We start from the raw sequence: 22,995 nt of genomic DNA on the forward strand, positions 1-22,995 counted from the left end.
CCTGTTTTAGTATCTTATTTCAGTTTGCAGTTTTTTGTGTTGGTAATGCATTTTAGATAATTAATATCAGTTAAGATAAAAAGAAATGAGTGGATTGTACTAAGCTAAATTTGAACACTTCAAAACACACATAAACAGCTCTTAAGAAATGAAAAACTCATGCTGATTCATTTCAGCTAATTAGTAAGTCACACAACATGTAATGTACAATCTTTATTCATATTTTTTTTTTTTTATTCATTGATACTATTCCATGATATATATCATTATTTTCCAATTTTTTGGTTTTCTGCTGATGAGTGCCATTATTTTTAGTCTTAATGTATGTGCTTTGTTATAATGAAAAATTCTACAAATCTTTAAGTTCGAAGAATGAACTCAGCAATATAGAAAGTTCATTATTATTAATTTTTTTAATTGATTAATCTGACTAGAGCAAGTTTTGCTAATGCATTATAACATCATATCAGATTATTGTTAAATGTTGTGATATCTAATTGCTGTAATGGATGTCTGATTTTGATTAACTATTTTGTCAATTTTGAAATGGAAACGTATCAATTATATCTGAAGTTTTACTGGTCACTTGTGATAAAATGACATGTTTATATAATAAATAAATAAAGTTTGATATTAATTATATGAATAAGAAATATTTCAGAATAAAAGTTTTGTCTGCATTCTCAGTGTAGACGAACTAAATTATAGTGTGTTGTTTGATTTTTGCATGTGTTATCTTATGGTTATTCAAACTGGTTTACTTTGTCTGCACTGAGGATAGAATGAGATATTTATTACAAAATACCTGTTATTCGTATAATTTGTATTAAAGTAATTGTTATATTTTATTTATTATATCCTCATGTCATATTACAAGTGATTTATATCTAACTGCTCTTCACTTCGTTTTAATTTAACACAATGAAGAAAGTGGATAAAAAATTACATTTCATTTTCATTAACGTGTAGCAGAAACAAGTATTTTTATCTTCACTTTAATTGTATTCATCTAATGAATATATTTTGCATGTTACATTACTTTATATTTTCAAAATACAGTAATCTCTCTTTATCTACTGCTTGATTATTTGGAAACTCAGTTTTCCAACTTGATTGGAAGACTTTAGCCTGTATTTGATTGTGAATGATTATGGGATTACACTTGTTACAAAAAAAAAAAAAAAAAGATTGAATCAATTCACTTATTAATATGCCTTATATTTATCGATACGTTTTTGTATTCAAGATTAAACTAAAAACAATCTAATAATAAATCAAATTTTATTACAGAGGTCTGTGAGAAGACAGAATTTCTAACACATGTGTAGTATTTAAATATTTAACTTCTTAATGGTTAATTCATATTATATTTTATAAAAACATTCCATTGTTTTTAGCAAAGATTTTTCTTAAACGAATGTATTTATTTATTAAATTTTATATATTAAAATTATTTTACATAACTATATGGCTGCTGGACTTGAAAAAATAGTTTTTAAACTTAAAAATAAATGCTTACATATAATGTGTGCATTTATCTCTCTCTCTTAAAGTGCAAACTTTATCACCTCTTCCCCCAACAAAAATGTTTTGCTACTAAAAACTAAGTGCATCTGTATTTTTTTAACATTTTTTTTTTGTTTGAGAACGATATCAGTTTCTCTTTATAAGTATTTCAGTATGTAAATAGGAATTTGTGTGTGTGGCTTCCACCCACAAAAGATTGTAAATGTGTAGTATATTCATACAGTGGATGAGTTATGGATTGTTTTCTTCAATTTTTATTGATTATATATTGAATTTGGTTGAAGATGAATTTTATTGCTTGGTGATTAGACCACCCACTTATTGGAGGCCTGAAATGAGTTGAAAAAATTTCATGTTTGGTCTCTAGAGCAGTGTTTCTGGAGTATGTAAATATAAGTTAAAAATACAAAAATATATATAAAAGGGATAAAAATAAGGAAAAAACCTTACCCAACCCATTGTACAAAGTGTACTATTGGTTAGAAAAGAACCTTTCATGGGTGGGAACAACATAAAAAAATTTTTTTTCTAAATCCCTAATGAACAATCACAAACTTCCGCACTTGCAGTGGGATTCAAACTCGCAGCCTATTGGCCGGAGAGTGGATGATACACTAACCAGGCTGTCAATTATTTTTAATGTAGATTTTCACCAAATTAAGTGAAGTTTTGCTGCTGAAATATGCTGCGAAGGATCTTTAGCTCAGTTGAAATATATTAGAGAAACTTATCCACCTAAAATACCAGTAATTATCTTTACCAAGTTTTTCATAATGATGAAATAGTTATTTTTGACCACAAGAACTATAGGAAAGGTAGACTTCTATTTGGGTTTGTTGGTCAGATTTATTTCAAACTAAGTTATGCCAATTAGTTTCGCCAAGTATAGCTGTTGGCTTCGTCAGGGTAAAAGATATATAGATGTAAGACCACTTAAACGCTAAAACTGTTACACTAAAACTGTAAATGAACCAAATATAATTGCATTTTTACAAAAAACAGAAGAATGCGTACACCACATGCATAGAGCGTGTATGATCTCACTTTGTTATGTAGGAATGTTCTATAATTTGTAGCAAAATTTAATTCTGGCAAGTTTAAAGATATAATGAGGGTCTTCCAGATCTCAGGCAGAATTAATCCTTGGTTTCTTAGGTTTTGTTTTGAATGAATAACTGTTATGGCTTCTTTTATCATTCGGGAGCGGAAATCCTCCTCTAAGTAGGACATGGAGCTTTTGTCCTATTCTATGGTATGGTTTGTCCTAGAGAAATGAAAGGCTAACCCCGCTTTGTCTTTTCTATTATTGTTAATGTCTTCTATGTGTTCCTTTTTCCTGATTTCAAAACTTCTAGAATCTGGGCAATGTAGTTCAAGCCACACGAGCAGAGGATATTGTAGACTCCGGCATATTTGTAAAAAGGATGACTGTCTTTTGGAGATCTTAAGAATTGGCGGATGGTCTTTGAAGGTTTAAAAGTCACTTGTATTTCATGTGACTTGAGGAGTCTGGAAATCTTATTGGAAACTGTCTCTGTATATGGAATTATTATGATAGTGGAATTATAATGCATATTTTCAGGTTGTCTTTGTGTGTGGTGTGTGTGAGGGGGGGCGGGTTACAGAAAAGTATCCTGTGGATCAATTTTCTAGGATAACCGTTCTTTGTAAGGTTATTTAATATCAGGGAAGAGTTCATTTTTGAGGTCTTTATCATCTGTCTTAATGAGAGAGGCTCTATTTTTTAGTATGTGTACAATGCTAAGTTTCTGAGAAATGTGGTGTGAAGAAGTGAAGTGCAAGAATCAACCTGTATTGGTTGGTTTGTGATAGACTGTAAGGCTGATGTGTCCATCTGCTTGTTTCGTAATTAAAGTGTCCAGAAATGGTAATTGGTTTTCTTTCTTGTGGTGCAAAGAGTTGATCTTGCTTAGAAACTCGAACAGATCATTTTCAGTGTTTTTCCAAACAATAAAAATGTCATCCACATATCTCCACCACACTGCAGATTTAGGGTCTAGTTGAGATAAAATTTTACTCTCAAATTTCTCCATGAAGAGATCTGCACAAGGTGGTGAAAGAGGGCTTCTCATTGCAAGGCCTGATAATTGTTGATAAATAGTTTTATTCCATAGGAAAAAGTTGGATTTTAAACAATGATGGAACAGAGAAGTAATGTCTTGGGGGAAGAGACTTCTTAAAATGTCAATTACTTCCTCTACTGGAATGTTGGTGAATAAAGATGTAACATCCAGGGCTTACCCAAAGATCTGTATTGGAGATCGAGATGTTTCTTAATTTCTCCACGAAATGTTGTGAGTTACATATGTAAGTATCCGAATTGCGGATGTGTGCCTTAAGGAGACCTGCAAGGTGTTTTGATAATAAATAAGTAGGCGAATTAATTCCATCAACAATGGGGCATAACAATATTCTGTTTTTGTGGACTTTGGGAGAGCCATATAGTCTCGGCGTTAGTGGATGCATAGACTTTAAGTTTTAAGTCTGTTTGCCAGCTTTCTATGTTACGTAATAAATCGTTGGTATCATTGTGATTCTTTAACGTGGGGTCTGAATCTAAAGCACGGTAGATAGATGTATCAGACAGTAAGTTAGTTATCTTTTCTTTGTAATCACTGGTGTTTAAGATCACTGTAGAGTTACCTTTATTGGCTTTTAAGATGATGATTTCTTTATTTTTCCTTAACTTAAAAATAGCTCTTTTCTCTAGAGGAGTGATGTTTTTGTTGGGCTCTCTTGAAGAAGAAGAGAGAATGATACTGCTTTTTAGTCTGAGATCATTAGCTATGGGCTCCGGTAGCAACGAAACTGCCTTTTCTATATTGCATATGATGTTGACTTTAGGAATTTGATCAGGGATAATAGCAAAGTTGAAACCTTTTTTAAGAATTCTCATTTCTGGTTTTGTTAATACGTGATTGGAGAAATTAAAGATGACTGTGTTATCCGGCAGACTAGCTTTAATTTAGCTTTACCAAGTTTAATTTAATTTACAAGTTTTGCAGCAGTTGAATATCACATAAGCAATTTATGAAATCATTCTGCTTTATCTACTTTACCAGTGAAAGAATTATATAATGTCTAAAAATCCTTGTACCTTGCCCTTTCTCTGGAGTTATTATGACTGTTTTGTAAAATCTTTCTCAGTGATTCACAATTTTTGTTATAAGATTTGTTTTTGAATGTGAGCCAAAGTTATTTTTACACAATTTCATTCTAAGATTATATTGTCGGTCAAGTTTTAACTGAATGAAGTGAGAATAAGTTCAGAAATGAATTAATCTTGATTTCCTTATCATGGACTGCTAGTATTTACATTCTACTAATGTATATTATAACACATAGTTAATTTATGTATAAAATCAATGTCACATAGAAGCAGTTGCAGAACCTATAGCAAATTGATGATATGGGTAGGCAGGGATGAAGAGAGAAGACAAGTATTGGTTTTCTTTTTTGAAAAGAAAAAGGTTGAAAAAGGTTTTTTGAAAAGAAAAAGAAAAAGGAACACAGATAAATGGAATGAAAGATAGTGGATAGGTTCAGAGACTTAACTGTTGAAATACATTTAACAAAATCATGTTTCACTGGAGCAAAAATTAATGACAATAGTCATGCCATGTGGATGCAGAAAGGTAAGGCAAAAGAACTGATTGTCTTAGTTGGCACTAATGATTTGAGGCGTGAAAAATATTGTATGAGGGAGGATGTAAAGGAGTTTTTGGACGAAATAAAAAAAGAAGTGCGAGAAAATGAAGATTATAAGTCTCCTGCCATGCTATGATTGAGACGAATTGAAGAGGAGGGAATTGATAGTAAATGAATCAATTTGTAAGTTGTGCAAAAAGAATGTTGTAGGATCTGTGGACTTATGGTCTGAGTTTGACAGAAAGAAGAATTCGTATAATACTGATGGACTGCACCTAAATGATTTTGGTATTAAGTGTCTAGACAGAGCTTTGTTTACTGAGCATGCTGAAGTGCAAATTCAGGAAAACTTGAGTAATATTAGGGTGAATGCAGGGTGAGTGTGTGTGTGTGTGAAGGTACCCATATGGCGAGTGAGTGTGAGAATGACAAACAAGTGTGGAATCTAATTTCTCAAGCAAAAATATTGAATAGGGTAATCAATCTAGGAAGTAAATATGGTTGTGGTTGTAAAGGGATGCTGCAGTTTCTGTAGCATCCACCTTCCTGCATATCTGTTATTTTTTTTGGCAGCAATTCATCTGCTATCAGGAACAAGAGGGAGGAGTTTTTGGCATCGGCTAGTGCAAGCTCATCAAAAGGTATAAGCATTAATGAAACTTGGCTAGCAATGGATGATGCAGTTACAGGGAAAGAATGTGAAGAGTTTAGCATTTTCAGGAAAGATAGAGAAGACAGGATGGGGGAGGAGTACTGCTGATGAAAGCAGATGAATTGCTGCCAAAAAAAAATAAGAGATATGCAGGAGGGTGGCCGTTCATTTGAAGCAGTCTGCTGTGAGATCAAGATCATTAAGACAAAATATATGGTTGGTTGCTGCGCTATGTCAAGGGATTTGAAGGATGATGTGGAAGACATGCATCAGCAAATTAATAGAATGAGTGATTATGATGAGGACTTCAACTATGGAAATGTAGATTGGAAGGAAGAGAGATCACATAGCAAGAAGGAAATGGAATTTATACACCTACTGAGAGATAACTACTTGAGGCATGTGATGGTGGGGACTCGGGATGTGAGAGTATTGGACCTGGTCATAGGATCAGAAGAGCTATCCATAACCAAAGTCACATTTCTTCTGATTGAGGAAAGTGACCATGCAATCTTGACTTTGGATTGCAAAACATGAGGAATTTTTGATTAAAAAGGGTATATGTGGAACTACAAGGCAGGTGATTATGATAAGCTTCGGAGGAAGCTTGGAACTGTGTCATGACATAAAGCCCTGCAAGGAAAGGATGTTCATAGTGCATGGGAGATTATTACGGGACATCTGTGGGAAGCAATATGAAATTGCATACCTAAGTAAGGAGGTTAAATCACGTAGGAGTTAGATGGATAAGTAGTATCATTAAAAATGAGCTGCAAGAAAAAAAAAAGAAATTGTTGTGCAGGGTATATAAAAAGCAAGGTGACCAGAAAGCTCATAAACAGTACAAAGGTCAGGCAAGAAAGGTGACCAGCATGGGTAACGAAGGCAAAATCAGATTACAAGAAGAAACTAGCTGACCATGCCAAATGAAATCCCAAAGACTTCTTTTACAGTGCAATAGGAAGAATGACTATGGAAGAATAACCTTAATGAGTGCTGATGGTGATGAGGTAGCAGAAGCAGATAAAATTGTTGAGGTACTGAGTGACCACTTTGCAAAGGCATATCACCTGATGAGGTTAATGTTGTGATATATGTGACAGAGACTGATGTGAGAATTATGATGAATGAATTGAAGTTTCTAGGAATACTGCAGAATCTCAATATAAATACAGCTGTTGGTTTAGATGTTGGCTTGCATTTTGCAAGAATGTGCAAGTAACTGGCAATGTCTCTTACTAGGCTCTTTAATTTAAGTCTCAGTTCTGGTAGAGTCGGAAGGGATTGGAAAGAGGGGCAAAATAATTGATTTATATAAGGGAAGTTCTGAGATTGCAGTAGCAAATTATAGACTAATCACAATTGGAAAATTCAAAAAGAAAATTCAAGAATGGGTGGATAAGAATATGATACTCTATGAGGGGGCAAGATGACTTTGTGAAGGGTCGGTCATGCCATAGTAATTTTCTAACTTTTTATAATAGAGTGATTGTTGGATAAAGGAAATGGCTACATGATGATTCTGCCACATTTTCCAAAGACATTTGATGGAATACTACATGGAGGCATGTTATACAAATTAGAACAAATGAGGATGGATATGACACTTGATATGTGGATAAGATGATGTCTGCTGGACAGATGTCTAGTGGTGTGCTGCAAGGTTCATTGCAAGGACCATTACTGTTTAACACGTTCATTGCCAAGCTGAAAATTGGAATTTCGTATGGTGGCCAAATTTTTTTTATTTTTTTATTTAGTTTTTATTGTGCTCGAAATAAGTTAATATATTATTTATATGCTTTTATTATTATACATAGGATTTATGTACTCTAAATATCTATTACGCGATATCGCGTGATATGTAATTTGGTCAAATAAGTTTTATATTTTACAAATAAAAAACATTTAAATATAATAATTATAACTTTAATTATCAGTCTTTTATAATCACATAGAATTTTTAAAAATAACGTACAAATAGAAAAAAATAATTATCAAAAATCAACATTTATAGGGAACTTACTAAAAAAAAAAAAACAATACTCAAAATAAATAAAAATTAAACTTCAAGCACACTAAATCAACGAATAACTAAACAAAATCGTCGTGTCGTCGCCTTGTCCGAACGCCGCCATTGTGCGCACTGGCTAACATAAACAATAGACAATGGCTGGCGGCCATCCCCACTCCACGAAAGTCGATGCCTTTCCTAGTGGCCAATATAAATATTACGCACCGTTTCGCTGTGGCCGCTATTCCGCTTAGAAACCTGATAGCGACATCCACGCGTGATCGCCCGCCCAGTGAGAACTCGCATCACGCGATATCGTGTGGTTGACAATGAGCGTGTTGGTTTGTATATTGAATGATATAGGAAATATTCAGTTGTTTGCTAATGATGCAAAATTAGGTAGGGTAATAATTAATCAAGACGATGTGGAGAGCTTGAAAGATAATAGTGTCAGTTTAATGTGGAGAAATGTAAAGTTAGGCATTTTATGATAAATTGATTACAAGTTGTGTATCACTTTGATGAAACTATACTCCAGGAAATAGATGAAGCTAGAGATTTAGGGGTGGTAGTAGACAGAAAGTTGAAGTTTAGGGGACATACTGCTAAGGTAGCTCATAAGATTAGTTAGCTATTGAAAACACTCTAACAAGTAGAGATAAGAAAGTTGTTATTCCTCTGATACATCTGCATCTGGATTACTGTGCTCATGTCTGGTCTCCTGGGTTTCTTGGGAATGAGAAAGTGCTGGAGAGGATTTAGAGTTGAGCAATCAAGATGGTGATTGGTGTGGAATGTTTCCTATTAGGATAGATTGAGGGTGTGTGGATTGCAGAAGTTGGTTGATAGGATAAAAAGAGGGGATTGGATAGAAACATTTAAGTTACTTAAAGGGTTTTATAGGATTGATGCAGGAGAAATGTTTCAGAACTTGAGGGTGCAAAACAAGTTGATCATCCCTAGAAGTTGAGTAAAGATGCAGTTAGTAGGAGTGTGAGGACTAGATTTTTCACTTGGAGAGTGGTGAATGAATGGAATGGGTTGCCATTGTTAGTTGTGAGTGCTTTATCAGTTAATAGGTTCATGAGAGGTATATTAGATTGTGTGGATAGTTAGGGTCTCATGTGATGAGTCTTCAGACTCCATAGAGGTATCCATACAACAACAAAATAATAATAACAATAATTTGGGGTTGCTACTGCTTTTTCTATTGTAGGTTTAGCAGAAATGAGAGATTTATTTATTTATTCATATGGGGTTCCTCCACCATCCCTTAGGACTTGTTGAGCCATCCTAATGAGGGATTAATTATGTATTTTATGACTGTAGATCTGTGCATGTGTTCACAGGCTTGTTTGCCTGTTCTGAGGGACAAAAAACCTGAGTTTCCAGGTGAAAAATCCCTCTACCTCCATATGAGACTTGCTAACTCACCTTTAGTCATAAAAGACCAGATAAAAGTTCTTCATGTCATGGACAGTAATCGAACTCATTTCTTTCCAGTCAAAGGGCTTTGTCTATACTGACTGAGCTACGGATGTTCTAATGGGAGATTGATGGGTGCTGAACAGTGCCTGTGGAAGTAAGCACAAGATGAGGAGGGGGGATGCAGAACAACCTGCGGTGGTGGGTCATTAATTACCAGAAGTAATGTCTTGAACTAAGAAGGGTGACAAGTTTTTTTTTTTGTCAGGAAAGGCTACAGAGAAATGTCAGTCCAGGAGGAATGATCTGATCTTGACTGTTGACTTTATTGTTATGAAGAAAAGAACAACTAAATTTTTTGTTTTTTTTTTCTCAAAATGTAAATTTTTTTAGGGGAGGGCACAATGTATTTTGACAACATTGACTAGGTTGTCATTACCCATTGAAAGATGATATGGGGGATTAGTGTTGTGGCACTGTTTAAGGAAAATTATACTTGCCAAGACATTACATTCTTGTTTACTTCTTTACCCAAGTGTAAGCAAACAAAGTTTGCACATGATATATATTCATGATTAGAGTGCTTGTATATAGAAGCTGTTGCCTTCATATAGTTTGCCTCAGTATCTCATAATGCAAAGCACACTTCCTATCAGACATGCACTGATCAATTGCTATGCATTATGAGAAGGATCATGATAATGTTTGGACCAGTTTGGACCTTTATTGAGATCTCATCATTGTAAGTTTGCTTATACTTGGGCCAAAGGTTAAACAATATAATTTGTTGGCAAGTAGAATTTACTTTTGTAACCAATGAAAAACACTTCTACAACTGGTTCTGGAAGATCTTGGGAACTTGTGATGTATGATTACTGCAAGATTTATGAAAATTTTGTATACCATAAACATATGATGGTGTGTTTCTGCACAAGATAGATACATTGATAAAACTTCAAACGAACACAGTGAATATGTTATATCACATACAAAGAAATTTTTATTGGTAGCAGTTTTAAAAGAGAACATAGTGTGTTGTGAAAACTTAAATAGATATGATTTACTTCAGATGAAAATGCGAACAAATGACTTAAGTTCATTGTGCATTATCACTTCGGGATAATGCACAATGGGTGCATTACCCTTCAGGGTTATTACCACTTCAGGGTTAAAAATAAATAAAATAAATTAAAAAATAAATTTATTCATAGTTCATAACAAGTGTGGAACAACCCAAGAATGTGGCAGAATTCTATTATCTGTCTGAAAAATCACCATTAACCTGCTAATGGTATTATATGCTAGTGTTTCTTTATCTTTTATAGGTAGGATTGCTATAAACAACAACAATAATAAAATATATTTTTAACATTATGCTCATGTCATTGAAGCAGAGCAGTTTTGTGCCATATTTAAGTGCACTGAATTCAGGTATATGATAAATTGTGAACACAATAAAATATTAGTTTCAATTCTTTTGCTTTATCACAGAAAGAATTTTTTACATTAATCTTGTTTGCTAGATGGTTAAAATCTTGCTTAGTATATTTCAGAGATAAACATTAATATTTGGGGACTAACCATTTAAAAGAAACACTTGTTGTAATTAGTTTATATAGTTTATAATTAATATAAATAGTTTATATCTTGACTTTAAAATGCAAGTACAGTTGTTGCATATCATGTTATAAGTGATAATTTTAAGACCAATTTAAAACAAAAAAAAAGTCAAAAAAAAAAAAATGGAAAAGAAAATAATTTTACACCAAATAAAAATACCATAATGACTAGCATTGATATTCAACATGTGAACCTTTATGTCCTAGTGATTAGCATTATCCAATCTCCCCTTCCCCACCAGTCTGTGGGTTTGAATTCCACTGTGGGAATGACCATTTCTTAAATCTCTAAGTATGAGATAAATTTCAAGACCATAAAGTTGCTTTAAAAGTTCCATGTTTGATCTTTAGATCATTGTTTTCAGGTTATCTTATGATTAGTTCATCTACAGCATTAATGCCAGTATACTGTAGGCTGATCATGTTTTAGATTCACATAAAATAAAAGAATTTTTTTTTTTTTAAATGTTGATAAAGTTTATCAACATATATACTAGTGGCTGTGTGCTTCGCAACCATATGCCTGGGGAAGGAGTGTCCTAGGTTCGATTCCCGTTGGTGACGTGAGGAGCTGAAGGATCTTCCTCAGCCATAGCCAAGTTAGCCAGTCTTGAGCATCATGGACAGTAGGGTTTTTTCCCCAGTTTATCATGGGGATTTTTCAGCCCACAAAGCAGGCAAACCGGCCTTGAGAACTCAACACCACAGACATAGCATACACCGGAGCCAAGAGCTGACCACCTTTTCCTGGGAATTTGAGGTTCAATGAGTAATAAACCCTCGACACCGCAAGGGAAAAGAGGGTTTATTAATAAAGAAGATGAGATAAAGCATATCTCCTCAGGTTATTTTATCTATATAATTTCTATTTTTTTTCTCTATTTTTAAGGTTTGGATTTCCACAATGTATAGTATTAATGCCCTCTTTATTTAAATTTATCCTTATTTCTCATTAAAAAATTATTTCATCAGATACTTTCAAATTCCATAACTGTGATATTAATTAACTCAACATCATAGTTAATGTAATAAATCTTGACATAAAGTAAAAATCATGTTTTTTGTTAAAAATCAATATGTTGCAGCTACAATGCAACAGATATAAACTTGAAAGACTTTTCTTAGAATCAACAGCAAAATTGTTAAGCAGCCTAATGTTAATAAATATGGATGTGTTTAACTTCCCAAGATTTTTGGAAGCTTTAATCCTTAGGCCTCTTGTCCAGTAGCTAAGGCTAGTCAACAGCACCCCCTCATAGGATTTTAGGCCTTGAGTCTAATTTCTTCCACTTATTGTTTTGATTTGTGTGTGTGCTTATAAAATTTTGAGATTGTATCTCTGACAATGTCTCTGTGATAGAGATGAAATATAGGATCTAATAAACTTATTTGATTGTTCCTATGTGCTGTATTCTTTCCATTAAACCTTACAATGAATTTAAACCAGCACATAAGCCTAAATACCAGAGAGTCAGTAATATTCTTAGGTCTCTGTAGTCCCCTTTCTGAAAAAAAGAAAACATTTTCTGCCTCAATAAAAATATCTTTGCTGTTCTGTATGTTATACTTATGTGTTATGTTATTTTGTCTGTTAACTATATAATTCATGCAAGGAAATAAATTTAACTCATGTTATAATTTTTTATTCAGTAATATGAATGAACAAGCATTAATTATTGTTTAGATTATATTTGGTCATTCAAACATATAATTAAAATGAAATATATATTGATGTTTAATTTATACGATAGTGTTACTCCATTTTCTCTGTACTAGCCACTTGGAGTTTTTTTCTCTTACCGTTATAAGCCCTGAAGAAGCTGGACAGCCCTGTCAACGAAACTTGTTGGTATTAGTAGTTTATAAATCATGGTCAATTAAAGGTCAATATATATTTCATTTTAATTATAAGCATTAATTATATTAGTACTGTTGCCTCGTGTAAATTGACAATATGCTTTTAATCTTTATTTTCAATTATCCATTACATCAGTAGCAGGAAGACTGATTTTCTGACTGTAGATAAATGGGAGATTACTGTATATGCACATAGTTGCACATCTGCAGTTCATAATTACATTCATCAAAATGATGCTCTAGTAATTTCTGTTTTTATTTAATGAAATATTAGTGTCCATGAGCATTTATTATTTAGCCATTTGAATTATAATGCAGATTACATATTTCATATAAATATATAAAACTACAAGTATTTGAACACAGTATGTTAGTTTTTCTTTGACAAGATATATGAACCCATTTTCTGATTGGGCTACACTTATTTTTTTCAGTACACATGCAAAGAATCCTATATCTTTAAATAACTCTCCTAGAAAACCAAATTAATTTTATTATCACTGCTTGAAACTATACTCTTGCAGTACATTTGACTGCCAAGTAATTGACAGTATTGAAAAACAAATTTGGTTTTTTAATGCAACTTAGAATTGGGAAATAGTTTCTTTCTGTATAAGCAGATGTCTTTATCTAGCAAAAATAAACAAAATATGGTGTGTGTGTGTGGGTGTGTTATTTTTATTATTATTTTTAAGTTTCAACCATTTTTATTTATAATGGGCCTCTTTTAATTAAATATTTCATTTGACCAAATTCATTGATCTCTGTCAAATAAACCCATCAAAAATGTTGAAAAATTCTCTGCTTTTTATATTAAGTTTGACAAATATAAAATTCCAAAATAAAGTTTAATATAAGTTGAAATTTTAATTGATACTAAAATAGAATACAACTCTGAAATTGAAATAACAGAGATTATACTTCTTGAGGTGGGATTCAATTTTTTTTTTTTTTTTTTTTTTTTTCAATAAAAATTTTGAGATGATCATCAGTATAGATAATGTTAAATTATATTTTAATAACATGTTTTTAATAAGTTATATGGTTTTAATAAGAAAAAAACTACAGAAGTTTTGAGATTGGAATAAGCATTCTAAAGCATTATTTGTGCAGTGTTTCAGCTTTTTCCTATGTTTTTCCTAAAAAAAAAAAAAAATAATAATCATTTAAACCCCCTCTCCCATTTATATTAGTCTGTTAGTATAGTTTGTTTACCAGTTATATCTCGACTAGAGAAAACCTCTTCCTACTTTTAGTAGATCATCCATATATCTCCTTTATCAGTAACAAATAAATAGCTTCTATGGGTAAAGAGTAAGAAACAGTTATTGCTTTTACTCTTCTACTGACATAATTTAAAAATCAACCCACATCTAGCCTATCTCACAAAAGGTGGATCTTCATCAACTACTTGCAGACCATTTGCTCTGGTTTCATTGCTTTTCAAAATAATAGTGAAATCCATTAACAGCCAACTTCTGCACTACCTGAAATAAAACTTTTATCATTCATCCCTCTGAATAAGTGTTACACAAAGAGTTTAAGAAACACAAGTTATTGCTATTGAAATTTCAAAGGTATTTGCTCATATCTGGTGCAAAAGTCTTCTGAGCAACCTTCTTTCTTATGGGATTTTTTTCACTGATATCCTACTTCTCCTTTGAATATTTACTGCATGTGTAGGTGGATGGTTTTTTGTCCTTCAACTTTTTGCATGCTGAAGTATCAAATTTTGTTCTTTTCACACACACACACACACACGTACATTCTTGCTTTTGATCCATTCTTCTGCTCTACTGCTTTTCTCCTAACACTTTTTGAAATTTTTTATTTCTCTTAAAGAATATTGAAATTGCAGTGTTACTGCTAAATTCTTAATAAAGCTTCTGTTAGCCACTTAGCAACACAGTGAACTTGCCACAACAGCCCATGGCAGAACTTTATTACCCATTGATGTAATTGTGCAAAGCAAAAATTATTATTTCACTTATTTAAATTATCTGAATGCTGTTTTGCTCTCCTGGTGTAATTTTGGCATTAATTACAACTAAACACAAACAGTGACATACTACTAATAATATTAATATGTTAGCATCTGTATGATTAGCTGGAGCTTCAAAGTAGTGAAATAGTCTGGTAAAGAAATTATTAACATGATTCAACGAAATCAAATATTATATAGTCTTTATAGTAATATTAATTAATTAATCATTCTAATTTTACAAACTATACATCTTTATGTACTCGAAATATTGTCCATTGTCACAAGCAACCATCAAAGTCCAGTATTTGGTCAGTTAATTAACATATCAAATTTAATTCTTAGTAAAATTTATTCTTAAGGTGTTAATTGATAAATAAAAATATAATGAACAGCATAAATACAGTCAAGAAAAATAATAATGAAAAGTAGTGGGAAAAGTTTACCAATGAAGTAGAATGTTTCACTGGTATACTTTTCTCTCTAGCAGACTGTGTTAAGTGTTAAAAGTTGCAAAAGAAGTAATAATCTACTATTGTGTAAAAACCAGCCAAACAAACATAGTTTCACAATTATCTGGCACCAGCCCTCTATTAACTGGCCAACTCCATCTCCATCACATCCAATCTTAGATGAGACCTGGAAGCATAGTTATTAAAAAATAAAATAAATGTTTTATTGTTCTTCCAAGTCAAACAAACTGAGTTAACTGATTTGCTTTATCTCTGCCAAATACCACTATTTGAGAGAGAGAGAGATTACTATATTAACTCAATTCTTACACCTATTAAAGTATTTTTGGAGCATTTCCTGATGTTATATCTGTAAGACTTAGGTGTATCTACGTATCCAAACTGACAGTGCTAATTTGTGAGTGTTATCTTAAAAGTTAACATCTTTTTTTCTGCCATTTTTGCGTTGTTGAATAGTGTATGTGTGTGCACACATCCTTTCTTAGTCAACTGCAAATGCAGTTTATTATGTTGCCAATGATGTGTACTGTTGCATCAGTAAATATGATCTTGAGTATATGAACAACTAATCCCTTAAATGCCAATCTTGATATCATTTTCCAGCAAGAGAAAGATAGCTTTAATCAATTTTATATGTAGAAACTTGATTGGACATCATTCCTCCTTAATATTGTGAATAGGCTTGAAGGTTAGATAATCAGCTAGCCCTGCTGATACATATATTTATGTATCAGCAGGGCTAGCTGATACATAAATACGCTACATGTATTTACTTTATAGTACTTTTTCAGACTACGTCAGGTTTCCAATAAGCAGGATTGTGGGTCTTATACTCAGTGATAAAAATTAGCTATCACCTTTGCATTTACATCTCAGGCATCACCATTCTTCTCAAAACTGAATAATTGACTAATAAGTCCCACGTGCCAACCAGCAGGCTGTGGGATATGAATCACAGCATGGGCATGAAGTTTGTAATTGTGTGAGACCACTGTACTGCTTAGTGGAGGCCTGAAGTGGCTTGGAAAAGTTTCATGTTTGGTCTCTAGAGCTTGGTTTCTGAAGCACTTAAAAATAAATTAAAATACTAAAAAATATATAAAATTGATAAAATTAAAAAAAAATAAATTAAAAAAATCCTTTTTCCAGTGTACTATAGGTTTATAAAAAAAAAACTTTTGTGGTTAGGAATCGCATATAAAACAGTCCAATTTTCAGTCTGTACTTGAAATCACCTTGCTAACTACTGCTCCTCTCCAACCCTTCTGCCCATTTGTTCTACAGAATGGATTTCTGCATTATTATTTCCCATCTACAGTCATTTATTTAAGAGGAACATAAATAACTTTCTCCTGAGAACCTATCCCTTTTTCATCTACAGTAATACCTTTCATAGATGAAACTGCTATATTAAAAAAAATAAAAGTTTCTTATATAATCAAAGACTATGTTACCATCAGTTTTGATCATTTTTTTTGGACTCATGAATTTGTGTAATGTAATGTACACAGCTCCGTTGCCAAATACTGCACTTTTTAATAAAGCATATTTTCTAGGTATATTTGAAGACCATCTATTTGAACAGATGCCACTTGGACTTACTCTTCGCAACTTAAACTGGAATCCTTTTTGTTCTGTTGATTAAGCTGAATGAGATGCTCTAATCAGTGATCTAACATGAATTGTCCATTTGTCTATCTGAATAACATATATCTCTCTCCATTCTCTTTGCATTTTTAATTCCCGATTTTTTTTTTTTTAAGCTCCTTCCAAGTATACCTGCATGTTAACTCTCCTTTTTGTAACTCAAACCTAAACCTCATTCATCCTTTCCTGTAGAATGCTCTTTCATCAGCTACTCTACTTGTGTCATTTGGCATTATAATGGTATCAAGCAGGATGACTTCTGTCATTTCTGTTGTAGAATTATTGCTTCTATTTTACAATTTCAAACTCTCTAGATCACTGAAAAAATCATAAACTCAGGTTTTTCATCCTGCAAAACACACAAAATATCCAGAACAGTCAATCTGGAATGAAAACATTCATCCCTTTTTCTGTCTACATCTCATATCTTGAAAACAAGTATGCCAATATAAAAAGAAAAACTTAGCATATTGCAAGTGATTTGCGATAAAATTCCAGCGATACCCTTGGTCTCCATTTAAGTTCCAATTTTCACACACAGAAAAAATGTATTTTACCCTTTCAAGAAAAGGACAAAAAAAAAAAAAAAAAAAAAACCCTCCTGTTCCAAACAGCAGTCATTATTTTTGGTCTCTTGCCAGTATCTTCTGCTTTGCTGTGTTTCTTCTGATTTCATATTTTTGTAATCGTAACATCACTCAAGGACTAAACTGATTTGGTATCAGTTTCCTTCTTTAACTCCTCTGTAGATGGTTTCATCAAATCACTTCCTACTGTATCAAAAGAAAAAGATGCATGTACTACATGTATCCTATGGTGTCGTTCAAGAAAAACATCAAAAAAATCTTGAATAGCCTAGATATCAAAAAAAAAAAAAACTTTCCTAGTCCTGATGGTATCACCCCAACTTAAAAGTGCTACAAAACACATATCCTATATCTAGTTGAGAAGCTCTTTCATACTGTGTTGATACTGCTATTACACCATAATATAACACACAAAATGGCTGTATATTCAGCTCATTTAAAAAAAAAAAAACTACAATTCATTTCTCACCTAATTTCTGTCTAAAATAATGATGATCATTAGCAGTCAACTTCTTCACCAATTGGATGCCCATTAATTCTGTAGTAAAAAATGGCAGAATTTGATATGTGAACTTTCTCTGATTTCACAGGAGAATGTGATGATTGTTCTAGAGCTTATGAAAAACCAATTTTTTTTTTGTTTAAAAAGGAAGTTTTATTTGAAAAATGATTAATTAGATCAGTCTTTTTTCTTTGTACCTTAGTTTCATTGGCATAAAAGTAATAAAAGCAAAAATATTTTCAAAGTTTCAAATAATAATAATAATGAAACATTATTATTATTACATGACACCTCCAGGGAGTCCAAAGAATCATTGAGGGAGGGCACCTACTCTACATCTCTCTGTCTCCAACAACTGCAACTACCATCATCATCATCTACACCAATGCCATCTACTGCCCATCACCACCACCACTAGATTTTCACAGACAATCGCAAACATCCATGCCAACGGCAGGATTCAAACCCACAAGCTTACTTTTCGCAGGAGAGTGGATACGCTAACCACTCGGCCAACCAGGCTGGCAATTATTATAGAATAACAATGTTAAAAATGGAAATATATCATAAATAGAATACTACAACCTCCTCCACATGCTCATATAACAAAAAAAACACAAAGTATCACAATAGAAATTCAAACTCTACACATCAACGTACAATTAATTTTTCAATTTACATTGATGTTGAAGCTAGTAGTTATACAGTATAAGATGTAACAAAAAATAGAAATATGCCATACACAGAATATTATCTTATTAGTTTGCACTTTTTATTTGCCATCCAGTCATTTTCGACTCTTGGTGATCCTGTGAACAAAGGCTCTCCATCCCACTCGGCCTCTTATCCTTTCTTTCAGTAATTGTAAGTCAAGTTGGTAAGTTCTTTTATGTTTTCCATCCAACTCTTTTGTCATCTTCCTCTTCTTCTCCTTCCCTCAATCTTCCCCAGCATAACTGCCTTTTCCAATTTTTATAAAAATTAAGTAGATATTAAATCCAGCATTATTTCAAAGCCAAATACAGAAACTATAAAAGTTTCATATTAAATTTGACCAGAGAGCTTATGGGAACACATTCGCTGGCATTTACGAGTTGCCCTAGCCAGACCTAATAGGTGACAATGACCATTATCAAGCATTCATATATTCACCTCCTGTTGGTCCATTTTGATAAGGTTTCACTGGCCTGACAGCTTTTTCGAACTTATTGGTTCATCCTCAGAGACCAGGCAGAAACCTTAAAGAATCTCTCTTGCAATACTAAGGAACTTGAAATCGACGACGACGAAAGGTGTATTTTCCATAAGCGAACTCTCTGTTGGTGCGTGAAAGTATTTACTAAAATTAAGAGCCAAAAGGCTTCAGTTCGGTGATGCAAAATTTATAGTTCGAAACAGCCGTTAGGCCAGTGAAACCTTATCAAAATCAACCAATAGGAGGTGAATATACGGACGCTTGATAGCAATCGTCATCATCTATTAGGTCTGGGTAGGGTAACTCGTAAACGCCGGCGAATGTATTCCCGTAAGCTCTCTGGTCAAATTTCATGCAAAACTTTTACAGTTTCTGTATTCGCCATTTGAAATAATGCTAGATTTAATATCCACTTAATTTTTATAAGTTTTGCATCGCCAAACTGAAGCCGTTTGGCTCTTTATTTTAGTAAAGCCTTTTCCAATGATTCGTTAAGCTTCCTCATATAATCAGGAAAAAACACAAAAAAAAAAGAAAAAATTAGAAAAAATACACAATCTTTATTCATGATAATCCATTTCCAAACAGATCTCCAGTTCATATTTCCTTGCGTGGCTGCTTGTTGGAAAAATCTTGTAGAAATTATGACAGTCTACATCTAGTAGGCTCAAGACCGATAAAGATATCTTTTTTTTAAGAGGATTAATTCCAAAGGTTGTTGTATAAGAGAGAGTGCCATGGCTACTAAGTTCATTTCAGTAGGCCTTCCTTACCTCCTCCTCCTTCTCTTTAGATCCAAAGTTAATGGTGTTCCAGCATCAAGGCTGTACTTGAAATAGATTTTTGCCTAAAGTGGAAGTGTACCATAGCCATTTAATGTTGATCCATTGCCCTTTTTCTCCTTCATTGTGAAGGTTTCATTTGACCAGTACATCATTAAGAAGCTGGCCTGGTTAGCATATCTGCTCTCCAGCCAAAAAGCTGTGGTTTCGAATCTCCCCCCCCATGGGCATGAATGTTTGTGATTGATTGTGAAAATACTAGTGTTAGTGATGGGCAGATGGTGTTGGTGTAGTTGGTAAATTGAGTGGAGAGTTGTAGAGTAGGTGCTCTCCCTCGATGAGTCTCTGGACTCCTGAGGTGCCACATAATAATAAAAAGTTGTGAAGAAAACAAGGAATTAATTCTTCATTTCAGTGACTTTGAAATGAAGAATTAATTTTACTACTTTTATCTCTGATCATCCTTATGAACTGGCACCAGTCTCTAGGTAACTTCAAACCAGTAAAACAACTTTAACATACCAGGTTTTGTCATCTTGTAGCTTTCTTGAGAGAGCAAGAATCTACAGAAAACTCAAGTTGAAAAAAAAAAGAAAAAGTGACATCAACATCTCCATCTTTATTCAGAATTAATCAATATAATACAGATTTTGACATTCTGTATTCACAGCAGACTTCTAGGAAGCTATCATGAGGTTTAGAGAAATCTGTGCAATAGCGTTTATTTTCATATACTTTTATTTTCTCTATGGGAGTCCTTCCTCCTACGATGAGTCCTTGAACTCATTGACCATTCTTGCTATCAGGCAATGCATTCCAAAGTTCAACCACCCTCCATGCAAAGAAGCCACTCCTCATCCTCTTGCTCACAGCTCTTCCTTTCGTAACTTCCCGGGATGGCCCCTTGTCATTGTTCCTTCCTGCTGTTCCACCAAGCAAAAGATAGTGTTCAACCCCAGTGTCAACCCTGTAACTACCTCTCAACAGTTTAAAAGTCTCAATTATATCACCTCTCCTTCTTCTATCTACCAAACTCTGCAGTCCACATTCCCCTCAGCCGATCCTCATAACTAACATTCTATACCTTTCCACAGTTAATTTATCCCCTTCAGATCCTGTGGACCAAATTTGAGAACAAAAGTCTAAGTGTGGTCTGATCAGGGCCTTATTTTTTAATTTTTCATTAAAATAAAAAATTAAAATATAAATAAATTTAAAAGCACATCCCTTTGCAGACATGTATAATGCTATGCATTATGGGAAGGGTCCAAAAAAGATTTGCTTTGCATTATGGGATACTAAGGCAAGTGATGTGAAGTCATCAGCCTCTTTACACAAGTTGCCCCAGTCCTGAAAATAGTTCAGGTGCAAACTTGTTTACTCACACTTGGATAAAGGATTAAACCAAGAATATAATTTCTCCGTATCTTTAATTTATAGTATAACAAAGTGGAAAAACTTACAACAATGATCAGGGTCTTAAACAATGGAACGATAACTTTTATCTCTGCAGGTCAACGTCCTTCTCAGTATTGCAGCAATCTTCTGGGTTTCCTTCACCACCTTTGCAATATGTTCCCTGAATTTCAGGTTTCTATCAATCATCACCCCCAAATCTCTTGTCTCCCCCTTCTTCCTCCAGTACAGCTTCTCCAATTGAATATGCAACGTCCCATCGATGTATCCTACACTTCAAGACTTTACATTTTGCTGCATTAAACCGACATCCCCATTCATTTGCCCATCTGTCTAGTTTATTCAAATCCTCTTGCAGGGCTGACACATCTGAACTATAACTAATAACCTTTCCCAGCTTCACATCATCTGCAAACAACTGAATATCAATATCCCCCTGCAATTCACTGACAATGTCATTGATATAAAGGTTAAACAATACAGGTCCCAGTACTGTCCCAGCCTCCTTGATATTGCCCCACCATACACAACTCTCTTAGACCTATCACACAGCCAATCCTGAATCCAATTGACTAACCCGACATTTAAACTCGTGCTGCAACTTAAATATCAGCTTATCATGTGGCACTGTCAAATGCCTTTGCAAAAAAAAAAAAAAAAAGACAGTATATGCCTTTCCCTCATCAACCACTCTTGTCACCTTATTATAAAAGGCAATCATATTACTAAAGCAAGAGTGCTCCCTTAACAAATCCATGTTGACTCTCACAGATAACATTACCCTCATCTGCTGAACACTGTATATGGTCCCTCACTAATTTCTCCATCTTAACAACTACTGATGAAACACAAACTGGCCTATAATTAGACACATTCTCTCAAAACCCATGGCAAAATAGCATTTAGTCCCACAGCTTTACTAACATCCAGAGTACTCGGTATTTGGAACACACCTCGAACCAGTCCTATCCCCTCTAGTATTAAAACCTACTTCTCCAGGATGAAATACTCCAATAAAGTGTTTATTGAGCAACTGCACTATGTCCTCTACATCAGTCACTCTATTCCCATTTTTATCCCACAGTGTCATTTCTCCTCCTACTGGCCACATAGCTAAAAAACTTCCCTAGGATTTTCTTTGGATCTTAGGGCCAATTTCTTCTCATATTCCAGTTTTGCCTTCCTTACCATACTAGTCACTCTCCTGGCCTGAGTCATATTCTTCAAGCATCTGCTCTCCACCACTGCCCCCTCTCCTTATATCTCTTCCATAACCTCTTTTTCATCTGCAGTTCCTGTTTGATATTGTTTGTCATCCACTTTACACCAAAATGTGTCCTCCTCTTCTTCATTCGTGGAATACAGCTTATTGCTGCTAACAAATATTCCTTCACAATTTCCTAAGCACTAATGATATCATGGCCTTGGAACTGCCCCAAGTTGATATCTAAGACTACTATAATCACCTTATAATTCCACATACGTTCCCTTCGCTTTGATACTCCTACATATCTATTCATCTTCCAAATCAAAACCACATGGTCACTCTCTCAACATGGTGGCAGATATATCATCTCAGTTATAATCAGCTCTTCTGATTCTATGACCAAATCTAAAAACTCTTGAACCTCTTGTTCCCTCTATTACAT

At 33.6% G+C, this 22,995-nt stretch overlaps 1 protein-coding gene across 3 annotated transcripts in view; it reads left to right on the top strand.

Annotated features, from left to right (window-relative positions):
• The window catches only part of LOC150108169 (RB1-inducible coiled-coil protein 1-like), a 611,254-nt gene that overhangs the window by 425,325 nt on the left and 162,934 nt on the right, over positions 1–22,995 (top strand). The gene's annotated exons all lie outside the window — the stretch shown is intronic.

This window comes from Typopeltis vanoorti, chromosome 3, assembly GCF_054136105.1.
Source record: "Typopeltis vanoorti isolate ZY-2024b chromosome 3, IOZ_Tvanoo_1.0, whole genome shotgun sequence".
In the NCBI taxonomy this organism is placed as follows: domain Eukaryota; kingdom Metazoa; phylum Arthropoda; class Arachnida; order Uropygi; family Thelyphonidae; genus Typopeltis; species Typopeltis vanoorti.